Raw genomic sequence first — 12,430 nt, forward strand, 5'->3', positions numbered from 1 at the left:
ATGCAAACACACATTTTCTGCCTTGCTTCTAGGTACGCATTATAATGCAACACCAAAACAGTGTGCATTTCATCCCATCCCTCTGAGGTGTGCATAAGCTGCTCCAAGTCAGGCTAAATATTGTACTGCTCTTATTACAGTGGATAAATATTTTATCATTTAGGAATTAAATATTTTATTTTTTGGTATGTTCTTTGCAACTATTATGAACTTTCTACAGCTTCTTCATCCACAGAAAGTCTTTAGGGTTTCCTTTTCTAAATGTAAGGCTGTTAGCTGTTTCCCCAAACAGAAGCAGATCAGAGTTAACAAATAAATTCAATAAATCACTTCAGACTTGGTATTAATAAGAATATTATGTTTCTTCAAAGAAAGAGACTTCTCCACAAGGTATGTATCCTTTACTATTACAAAGGTTTATAAGCAACAGGAATCAAGTGAATTTACATTTTTAAGTATACAATTCCTGTTGTATAACAGCACAGATCTTCTAGGCATTTGTGTCTATTTGACGTAAGTATTTCTCACACTAAATTAAGAAAGCATCTCCTCAGAAGAGCATGTCCTGAGCTGTTTGGTTGAAATTTTCCACAAAATAAGAAACTAAGAAGCTGTTTACACATTTGCATTAAAAGAAGCAGACTAATTATGTCAACTGATTTATTAATATGTGGAGTTCTTTGTCCAATTATTAAAAGTACAAAGAGACCAGGGAGCAATTTAAATGTCTAATGTACCTCAAAATCTTTTTTTTTTGAGGCTAATTATGTTTCTAAGCAAAGCTACTCCAGATAGGCCCCAGGTCCCCCGGCAGGTTTGAGTAAGGTCGTAACAATGGCATTACCTCATTGGCCAGCTCCAGGAGCACGGGGGCCGCTCCGTTTTTCACCACTCCACTCAGGTACCTAGACAAGACAAAGCCAGGTGGTGATGCAGTGGCAAGAAGAGGCCAGCACAGACTTGTGAGCACTCCTGCGTGCACGCACGTCTCCTGGGCAAATGCCACACTCGGCTCCCGTCCAGGTGTGCCACTGTCATGGGAGAGCACTGAGGGGAAAAGAAAGGGATAACGAAAACAACTTCTCTCAAATCCAACCAACTGACCAAAGCTGAGGCTCCACGTTTCCCACCTTTAAACATGAAAGGTGGGCAGAAGTGATGTAAAAAGACCTACCCAGATCACCAGCCTTGTCTACACCCTAGACAGCTGTCACACGGAAGGGAGCTCAGTTGATTCTCATCATTTGAAAAACACAAACATCTGTACATCCACCTCACCTTTTCTTTCCCTGTTTCACAGGGCTGGCTGACACCTTATTCCCAGAAGAAGAAAACAGACTTATCACCTTTGAGAGACAGGACAAGTCCTCATTGCATGGGCCCTTGATTTCTGAACTCACTTCCAGACTTCATCATCACCTAAGTCAATCTCAAAAACAAAAAGCAAACAAGCAAATTTCCAAATCTATCCCAGAAAAGAAGATGGGGCAATTCCTTTAAAACCAAGATATCAATGTGCCAATCTCCTCCTTTAAATACTACAAAAGCCCACGTCCAGTCTCAGGACCACTTAACAGTTCTTCTAAGTTCCTTCCGCCCTGCTCTCCTCTGCCAGCCCCCTCTCTAGTCACTGGTCCCTCCTCTCATCCCTCACTTGGATAACATATGATTCAACTTGGATGTCTCTTTTATTGTGTGTGTGTGTGTGTGTGTGTGTGTGCGTGTGTGTGTGTTAATTGTAATAAAGGTGATATACAGAAGAAGAGATTACAGTTAGGATGTCTCTTTTTAAACCTACCACTTTCTGAAAGTGAGTTAATCGCCCTTCCTGGTGTCCATCTCAGTGTCAGGAATCACAGTACTAGAAACAACGCCCTTATCCATGAAGGATCCACCCAAGACACTCTGGCTGCCTGTGTTCTTCTATAAAAATACATACCTACTGTAAGGTTTAGTTTATAAGTCAGGCACAGTAAGAGATGAATAATAATGAGAAAGACTGATTATTATAGTGTACCGTGAATCAGTACTCCCCATTTTTGGTAGGAAATGTGAGATGCTAGACAGAGCCCACGTCCCGAGGTGAGTTGAAGTGAAAGCCAAAGGCGCTGTCACACAGCTAAAGCCCACGACCCCCCTGCTGACCACCGTCTTGAGGATGATCAGGGAGCCATGCAGTTGACAACCGACCATAGACACCAAACCATGGAAAAGAGAAAGCTGCTATCCTTGTGTGTCACAGCTGGTCCCCCTGTGATGTGAGAGCCTTGTGAGGGTTGAGGAAATGTATTCCATTCAGTCGCGCTCAGCAGGGTTCTTGGGCTATAGTAGGTGGTTCCATATACACAGATACACTACTTCTTTAAGAAATAATTAGTGGGGCTGGGAAGGTGGCTCAGTGGTGGAGTGCTTGCCTTGCATGCATGAGGCCCTGGGTTCGATTCCCCAGCACCACATAAGCAAAAAAAAAAAAAAGAAATAATTAGTAAGATGTTTCTAACGCATTTATAAGATTATCTCTTTGTTGCTTTGTATGTCCCTCCCCCACAGTATAACCCCTGCTTTCACTATATTTGATGTCAGTATAACTTGTGGAGGAGATGGGGAAAAACCAGTTGTTTAAGGATACAGGTGGACCTGTTGCAACAATGAGAAGTACAAGTTGTCATGTCCAAAACGAGCTTTACAACGTCGGTGGGGGGGGGAAGGGGGAGGAAGGAGAAGGATTGGGATTGGGGGGCAAGGGGGGAGGCTGGGAAGGGTAAACAAAGGAGGAGGCTGCAATGCTTGGTAAGAAATGTACGCATTATCCTGCCCATGTAATTGTAACTCCTCTGTACAGTATGTTCACAAATAAAATAAAATTAAAAAAAAAAAGGTAAAAAAAAAAAAAGAAGGGGGAAAAAAATAATTAGTAAGAGAATTTTAAAAGCCCTGCTGGACAAGCAGACAGAAACAGCCATGAACGCCATTCTCTCAAGTCACCTTACTTCTGTGAATAAGTTGGAACTTTCTGTCTGTCAGCAAAAAATCAGGTTTGTAGGTGAGGTCTTTCATGTACTGTCAGGAAGAGACTATTTTATATTATTTCATAAGTATATTTGCAAAGATACGCAATGGTTCTCTAAGCAAGAGGGAATAAAAATAAATAGTTTAAGGCAGGATCATAGTAAATCAAAATAATTCTAACAAATAAATTTCTGCATACTGGGATCCTTTTAGACAACTGCCAAACAAGGACTTTCAGAAGCAAGAGAAAACATCAAACATGGCAAGTGCCGTTTAGAACATGTCCCTGGGAAGAGGCAGGTGGGCCGGGAGCCTCGGCCTGAGCACACGTCTGCCTTGGGCTGCTCAAGTCACGCCCCACCACGCCACTGTGTGTTCCTAAGTCCGGGTGCACACAGTGTTTGAGGTTCTAGTTCTGCGTCAGAGAGTTTAATCCTAGCTCAGTGTTAGGGAATCTGTAGTATTCTAGTTAACATTTCTATATCCTGCTAATAGTTCTCAGAGCTATGGCGTGGGCCTTTTCTTAGGGAGCAGGGGGGGGGAGCAAAAAACAAAACAACACTAAAAACTCCTATTCACACCATCACAAAGATATTACTGTCTAGAGATAGCAACAAAAAGATGAACAAAGACATACTATAGTAACTTTGGATGAAGTGTGCAGGAAATGAGCCTTGAGCAAAGTCCTGCTTGATGTTTGCAAAGCGGCCTACACAGCAAGCTGAGTGAGACCTGAGCCCCAAAAGAGGACCGAGAGGAGTTAGCAGCGAGACTACTTCTTACACCCTGCAGCTGTTGTCCTGAGTCAAGATTATGAGGTTTGGGGTACAGCGTACATCAACCACTATCCTGGTAATACACAATGGAAACACTGATCAAGTTTGAAGAAACAGCTGATAGTCAAACAGCAACAGTAAAGCTTAGATCTAAATAACTGTGTAATATATGAAGCATAACCACACTTAATACAGCATAACCACACTTAACAGAGCAGAAATTCCTTGTTGTATGGCACTGGTTACATAAGGAAACCAAATCCTAGGACATTGATGAGACCTACCTAAAGCTACCTGTCAACAGTATAAAGCTCAAAAACAGACTCCTGTCCCCTGCTCCAAGGCTGAAACATTTAGGTCTGCTTCTGAATGTGTTTACTCAACTTGTTTCCCAATTTTATGCCACACCTGTTCAGAAGTGCTGGTGATGGAGAGTGATTCGATTTAATCTGAAATTACTTTTTATGCTTTCTGGGACATCAGTGACCTATTAGCTGAATTTGACATTTTTAGATATGCAACTAAAATCAGTAAAGACATAATCAGAAATTCCTGACGCAGTGTTGGCTCTTAGGTGAGCTTAGAGCATCAGACTTCTCACAGTTCTGGGTGCTCCCTGGGTGTGGGACCACACAAACATCCAAGAAATCTCTAGCAGAGCTGCCTTCTGCAGCGGCTTTGCCTTCCCTGCTCCACTCCGCCATCTGCCTGTGCTCACAAACTGTGCACCACCCCCTTTCCAACAACGTTGGAGAAGCGACAGTTCTACACTGCATATATTTCCTGCCGCTCCAGACACTATGAACAGGAACTACAGAGTCCCAGAGAACTCCGTGTGAACACACCTCTGTCAGCATTTCAGAACAGTTCGAGATAGGTGCCATGTCTTATTCACAATTGTGCAGTTAGTTCCTAGCAAGGATTTAGTCCATGGCAGGCTAGCTCTGTTGCTTTCAGGCCTGTCAGGGAGGCTATTCCATCAGGCAGACACAGCAGAAGAAAGTGCTGTTTGTCTCATGGCAGCCAGGAAGTGGAGGGTAAGACAGACAGGAAGGGGACAGTAGAGATAAGCCCTTCAGAGACCAGCCTCAGAGACCAACTGGCTGGTGCTGCCAACACTCACAACAGGCCTTCCCTACATACCTTACCTCCTCTGCACGACCCAGGCCTATTAATCTCCTAAGCAATTATCAAACAAATCAAGTTGTATCATCAAAGTGGTACAAATGTTCAGAAACCATGCAATATCGATACCATGTTTAATCTAACCTTTTCTCAAGGTGAGCATCTGCATAAATTCTAATTGATCTGATTTTCTAAAGCTTATCTACTCAAGTTGGCCCCTTGGTCAATTTGATGAGAATTAGTATGTCTAGGCTGTCCTATGGATGAGGACTTGAAAATCTGGCCAACTATAACACACACACCAAAACACCTAGGTAAATTTTAGTAAGTGTGCTTCTTCCTATTTAGAAATAAAATAGCACAGTATGAAAGAACAGAAGATTGTTCTCAAGTGATCACTTGAGCTGTCTATATACTGCATGGAGAAGTGAGGGAATTTCCTCAGTGATTTAAAAGCCTAAGACAGCACTGGGTACTCAGAACCATGGTAACACCACATTAAATACAGACTTTGACATAATCATAATGCAAGCAAGAATGCAGCAAGAAACTCCTTCATACTACTAGTGGGAATGTAAACAGTACATTCTAAACAACTTATCAACATACAATTTTTAATTTTTCACACTATACACAAAGAACTAATAGAAAAATGCAAGCTCATGCATCAAGATGTTGTACCACAGCATTATTTACATTTCAGAACATTGCAAAGGTTTATGCTGAACTGAAAAATATCAGTAAATATTGATACTTCCCATGATACACTAAAGCAACCAATAATACAATAAGCTTTCTTTAAAGTAGTATTTTAGTTGAGCATCTGCCTGACAAGCCTAAACTGTAAGTTCAAAACCCCAGCAACCTCAAAATATAGTTTGCCCTTCACATTTTTTTCAGGTATACAATTCAGTATTCAGAATTGCACTTACAGTATGACCTCATTTATCTATATATGAATGTATTGTTTAAAGATGAGAACGAAATTTTAACCAGTAGTTACCTCTGAGAGCCCAATTACAGGCAATTACTCCTTCTTTTTAAACCATCATAACAGTGTTTAATTTCCACAACAGGGGGTATTTTATAAAAGAAAAAATAAATTGTTATTAACATTTTCAAGCAGCTTAAATAGGTTTTGATACAACACCATTTGCCTTTATTCTAATCAGCTGGAAAACAAACACCAAGGCCATTTTCCTTAGCAAACCCCCAGGACCCTGTACCTGCACAAAAAAAATTTAGAACAAGTGTCCAGTGAGGTCAAGCCATAGGGATGGAAACAAGGTGTCACAGCAGAAAGAGCAGAAGAAGCTGGTGGGAAATAGAGACCCTGCCCAACCTGCTTTCCTGAGTCTGTCCATTCCAGCCTAATTTCATGTTTATGTTTCAAAGGCCAACTCTTCAGAAAAACTGAGACTCTCATATTTAAATAAAAGTATGGAAATGCAAACATATTTCTACACTCTCATTATTGCCTACTTACATATTCATTACTAACTATACTTGAAATTTTTATTTCTGGCCTAAACTACCCAGGAAATTTTTAAAGTAATGCATGAGTAATTACATATGCTTTTCTTTTTTAATGGAATGAAGATTTTTTTTTAGCAGAACTTAAAACTTTTAGAAATCATCTAGGTGTGTGTGTGTGTGGTGTGTGTGTGTGTGTGTGTGGTTAGGTGTGTGTGTGTGTGTGTGTGTGTGTGTGTGTGTGTGTGTGTGTGTGGTTAAAGCCTATTTTATAGGGAAGCAAAGGAGTGAGGGCTTCCCTACCGCCTGCTATTCCTAAGAAGACATTTTCCTCTCCTGCACTCCAAACATGTGGATACAGAACCTCGGTTTTATAGGATTGCCGAAGACTGCAACTTTTACAAATATTTTTTTTTCATGGCAGGTAAAAAAAAAAAAAATTGGCCCTTTTCTAGAGAATCTATATGCCAGAGCAGCTGAAGGACCTCATGAACAACTCTTCATTTCATAGTGTACAATCCAGGTTATGATTTAAATTTAAGAGTTAACTTTGTACCGATGGCTGGGACTTTTTATACAACGTTACAAAGACTTTGTTTAGTGTGGGTAGGAGGATGGATCTTTAGTAGATCAATGATATAAAACAAAGGCTATCTTTTACTATGTGGCAAACTAAATTTTCTGTACGTTTTCGGTTGGTTATCTAACATCTCAGTTCTTAAACAACTTCACAGAAGTATGACACCAGTATTTAATCTGTGTTTATTTCATTTAGAAAAATGTCATGCATAAGTCATTTATCTAAAACCAGAGGAGTCTCTCTCAACACAGAAGTGCTGATCTGTCGATCTCACGTAACTGAAGAGTATTATTTCAGATTTCCTTCCCAACACACCCCTGAACTATTTAAGAAACCAACATACTATTCCTCATGCAAACCACTGCCATTCAGTTATAAATTATTCAGTCATATTAAAATTTTAGAATTATAAAAGAGCTGTTTAAAGACTGTTTCAGAACATGAGGTTAGAAACTCTTTGTAATAACTGATACCAAAATTAAAATATTCTGACACTATGCTATTGATTTAATACTCCAAATTATATTTTTAAAATATAACACCCTCCTTTTAAATGTGACAATTATACAAAATGATAGACCTCCATATGTTCTTATTTGGTAAGTCTTTTTTTCAAATGTCTAAAATGGCTAATCTAGTATCTATGCTGCAAAATACTACATCAAAATTCAATCTTGCTGATCCAAAGAAGAATATCAGTGAAAATTGGTTTGAAAAGTTTCATACATACATAGACACCGTATACATAAACATATGCATCTAGACAAGACATGCATTTGAAAATAGACTATGACTTTTTTTTAACCAAATGAAGACAGAAGTCTTGGGCTATCCCTTACTTACTGATCTAATTTATTCCTATCATCACAAGTAGTAAGCGGTGAATTACCCCCGGCGAGGGCAGGCAGGTCATACCTCTGGTAATAATTTTCAATCACTTCCGAAGTATGATGTTTGGCATGTGTTCTTTTAATATGTTTCTGAAACAAAACAACAACAAAAATCTCTATGTTGTGTCACAGGATCAAATTAAAATAACAACAATGACCTATTTCTTCATCCCAATGAGTAGCACCCAGGACACATTGAGGAACAGCCAGGGGATCTGGGTGGCAGGAGGGCTTTTCTTCCTTCTACTCCATGAACCTCTGCATTTTAATCTCCCTGGCTGGGTTGGAATGCCTTCCACCGCGCCACGGTACAGTATGTATGTAAAAGCCAACAGGGTCATAGTAATTGAATCTAAATAAGTTTGCTTAGGGCTGCAGAGGGCAAAGAAAACTTGTTCCCTCTTTCAACCTTTGTATTAATTTCCCCTCGATTCAATTCCATCTAAGTCCTCCGCACTCTAGTTTTACAATCCAATTGCCATTTTTAACCAGGAAGAACATTGCTTAAAAACAACTTATTTGAAAACTACAAAAAGTAATTCCATAGAGACTTGCCACTTGACTGACACCTGTCATCTCATGATAAATGACTCCATTTTCTGCCTCTCTTGCCTTCTGCCACTCCAGCAATGGTCATTTATCATCATCTCTGTCAGCAATGGAAAGCAGCACTGACAGTGCAAGTCAGCAAACATTTAGCACATGGAGCCACGCAACACAGGGAAATTATTATTGTCAGAATAATAATGGTTTAGCATAATTTATTACAGGTCCACCAAATAAGCAAAGGCTAGATGTTATTAGACAGATGGATGGGTAGGCTTGGCAGGCCTCCACTGAGACCCAGGCGGTGCTTGATGTGGAAAGGAGGCCATCCTCCAACCCAATCAGAGAGCTGGCAGTTCAATTACAAAGAAATAAAGGGACATTCATCATTCAATTAGGCACCTGTCAACCCTCACAAAGGAGAAAACTTCTAACCTGGTACTCCTGGGAGAAGATGCTCAGCAGAGTGGCCTGCGATTGACTGGAACAAATAAAAGAAGGACAAAGTTAATTACTGGAGTGCACAGCAAAGAAACAAAAGAGAAAAGAGCTTCAAAGGTAGGCCTGCTGCCCTGTAATCTAACAGAACACGAAAACAAGGGTGGAAAAGTTGTTCCAGATGAACACCTCAAACAAAGGCTTCCTGATGCTAGGTCAAGGAGAGAGAAAAAGGGAAAAGGGAAATATGATTGCTCACAAAGCAAGTATCCTATTATTTGGATTTTTTAAAACTCAGTAGTGGTTGGAAATCCCGCCCATAGTTCGCAGTGTTGCTAACGGGCCGCGGGGAAACGAGGCTCCTTTCCATAAACAGTAGCTTGCGACCCCACACTGTAGAGACCACCACGCAGCTCCTTCTCTGACCACCTTCTGAATTTTCTTTTGCTAGTAAGTGGGAATCCTTTTCTGTGCCTATCCTAGGTTTTTCTTTTTGGGTTGGGGAACCTTTGGTCTTGGCAGATGTGTATAGCAACAAAGAAAATGGAAGCTTTCCTAGCAGGAAGTAGAGGACCTGGAGTGCATCCTTCCCAGAGTAGAGAGGCCTTATCCTGTTAAGGCTCCACACGGTAAAAACCCTTGGCAATCCGTCAGTAGGAACTTTTAGCACTTAAACCCCACTCCTACTCCTTTGACCACATTCTGTAGAGATAGCTAGCTACTTTAGCATATCTTAAAGATGACAATTAATGAGACATTTTCTTATTAAATGCTATCTAAAGAAATTGTGCTTTAAATCAGTTGGCTTTTAGAATATGGTAAAGATATATGTATAATCCTAAGTTTTGTATTTATGAATCTCTTAGGGAATTTGGAGAATGTGGAATAAAAACAACACCCACCATATTTTGTTCTCTTACTGTCATAGTGTTGTCATGTGTACCCCACCATACATTGGGCTTCTAACCCCATTCACCCATCCCAGATGACAGGAATAAATTAAGCAGGCAGGCAGGCAGGCAGGCAGGTAGATAGATGGATACACTATTTGCCAGGAAAAAACAAATAATTAAAACACTATACAGTGAGTCAAAAGTACTGATAGCATAATTATATTTTTATTACTATCTTTTTTTCAATTTCCCTTAACTTGGTAAAAAGCTCTGAAAAAAAATACATGAAATTATATATAAAATCTTCTAATTATGCCTGGTTTGCCAAGGTTTATCATGCAAATCACATACTCTGGTTAAGTTGCTAATGAGCTGCTGGGAGGGGGAAAATGGCAAAAATAGAAGGCAAATCTCTATAAACTACTTAATAAATTAAAGTGTTAGATATTTATGTTTGATTCGTTAATAAAGAACTGCATTCTCATTGTACAGAAAGTGTTTTAAGTTATTACTCACTTGATGATAACCACAATATAATGCCAATATGCGAGGTTTAAAATATGATGAAAATGCATTTGGAATGATAGAGGAGAAAACTAAATTGAAAAGTAATTGCAGATGCCAGAACGGGAAGATAAAGAGACGGCTAGCAAAATAAAGAAGAGCCCAAAGTGAGATGTTGGTCACGAGTTGAGATTCCATATAAATAGAGAATGAGAAGATGCCTGTAGCCAGAAGCATGTGGCTAAAGCCACATCTGCAGCCTCTGGGCAACCCTGAAGCTCTGTGCCCAAGATCTGATGTTGGCTAAATAATAGGTAGTAGATATGTGAGGCACTCACACAGTTAACACAGATGGACTGGGAGAACACCGCATGAAAAGAAAACTCCAGTGACTTCCACAAAATGTCCAGAATAAGAAAATCCACAGGGATAGAAAGTAGTCCCTGGGTACCAGGGAAGCAGTAAGAGGGAGGGAGGACTCCTACCAGCACATTAATGGTATGGGATTTATTTTCAGAATAAAGAAAATCTTCGGAATTTATGAAGTGGTGAGGATGCACCACTGTTGGGAGCCAAAAGTTGAGTCTCTCAACATAATAGGCTTAACTATCTCCCTGGATCATCTTGAGGCTGAGTTTACAGAATCCCACCTTTTCACCACGCCCTAAGTAAACACCCTGCAGCTGCTAAAGACCGACCACCTTTTCACCTTGCTCTAAGCAAACATCCTACAGCTGCTTCGGCCAATGAAAAAGCTTCCTTATTCCAAGCATATAAATACAGCTGTGTGAAAAATAAAATTTAGCAGCAGCAGCTTGATCAGAACCCTTGTCTTGCTGTCATTCTTCGTGTCTCTTGTCTCTTCATTCCTTCTCGCTTAGGTTCACTGCCCTCGTTGACATCCTGCGGGTCGGGACACACCACGTCATGAATAAACTAAAGACTACAGAACTTTACCCCCTTCTTAAATGGTGAGATTTGATGTTGTATGAATAACAGGTCAAAATTATGGATTATTTTCCCCACGACAGTTCCATTGTTCTTCTATTGTAAGAGTGGCATTTTAAATGTGTCCTCACTCTATATATGAGGTTAAGCCAGGCACTCCTCAGTTGAACTTTTGGACTATTTCTAGGGAAGTAGACACTAAAGACATCCAAAGAAAGCCACATTTGAGCCTGTATTAGCTCAGGTATGTATGCAGGGTTTTATGATACAATCTACTTTCACTCCATGTGTCTACCTTTTGCCCTCCGATTTTGAACTCGTTTCTGGCTCTGCTGGTCTACAAATGCCACGGGTGGATGTCTCCTCCCAGGAGCTCCACAGGGTGGGGAGCTGCAAGGCAGCTGGAGTGTAGTGCAGTGTGGACAGTGCTTTTCTTGTGGAGAGCACTGTGCCCCGCCTCAAACTCAAGAGTCAATGGACGACAACTCTTAGCACGTGCAAATGAACATCCAGACACCAAATGGTACCAAACTGACACAACTCCTTTATGTCTAATAAACAGAATTACTTTCCAACCTTTTCATAAAGAAGTTTAGGATACTGTTTAAGACCACCTAAAATTTTTTATTCTTTTTCTGTAGAAAGATATGTTTTTCCATTCCAATCTTTTAAATTTAATATGTTAATAAAGGCATCTAAAAAACTATTAAAAAATGATTCTCTAGTTTTACTCCATAATGGCTATAAAGATAATCAATATAATTACTATCATCTTTTCTATTATTTCCCTTCAAAAAAATTCCAATTATATTTACACAAGGGTGTTAATAATCTCCTACTCTTTCTGTATTTTAGACCGTTCTTACCCCAACCCCCAATTACCACATTGATGCTCTTCATTTTAAGAATTTAACAGGGAAACACAGTAATTAGCATAAAAGTACCTTTCAAAATGTGCAGTGCCTTTAAATAGCGTCCGTAGTGCTCTTTTGAGGTGCAGCAAACTACTTGAATCCTCAATAAATGTCATGTTTTCCCAAATACATTAGTTTGAAAAAACTGTAGATGTTCTTTAAAAACATCATCATCATGATATAGTCTATAATTATTCTACAACCACCCATTTTAATAATAAATGCTGGCAATGTTAAAGCAACAAATGGAATGCCTTAAGATGCATTAAGCTCTTCTCTTATGAAACTCAAAATTTTAAATCTTACCACAAGCCTTTTATTCTTGATTCACAAT

The 12,430-nt window shown here is 39.7% G+C and overlaps 1 protein-coding gene across 3 annotated transcripts in view; it reads right to left on the reverse strand.

Annotated features, from left to right (window-relative positions):
* The window catches only part of LOC105981152 (chromosome unknown open reading frame, human C15orf41), a 115,183-nt gene extending 106,295 nt beyond the window's left edge, over positions 1-8,888 (reverse strand). Inside the window, exons 1-3 of one of the 3 annotated variants that reach the window (XM_013010203.1) lie at positions 8,835-8,888; positions 7,879-7,943; positions 845-905 (exon numbers count right to left, since the gene is read on the reverse strand). The gene's annotated coding sequence lies outside the window, so the exon portion shown is untranslated. Of the gene's footprint in view, positions 1-844; positions 906-1,278; positions 1,313-7,878; positions 7,944-8,834 lie in introns of those variants that run through there. The other 2 variants (XM_013010206.1, XM_013010204.1) reach the window with 2 other exon arrangements.
* Between the last annotated feature and the right edge of the window lie 3,542 nt (positions 8,889-12,430).

Source organism: Dipodomys ordii, unplaced genomic scaffold (genome assembly GCF_000151885.1).
Source record: "Dipodomys ordii isolate 6190 unplaced genomic scaffold, Dord_2.0 Scaffold11, whole genome shotgun sequence".
Classification (NCBI taxonomy): domain Eukaryota; kingdom Metazoa; phylum Chordata; class Mammalia; order Rodentia; family Heteromyidae; genus Dipodomys; species Dipodomys ordii.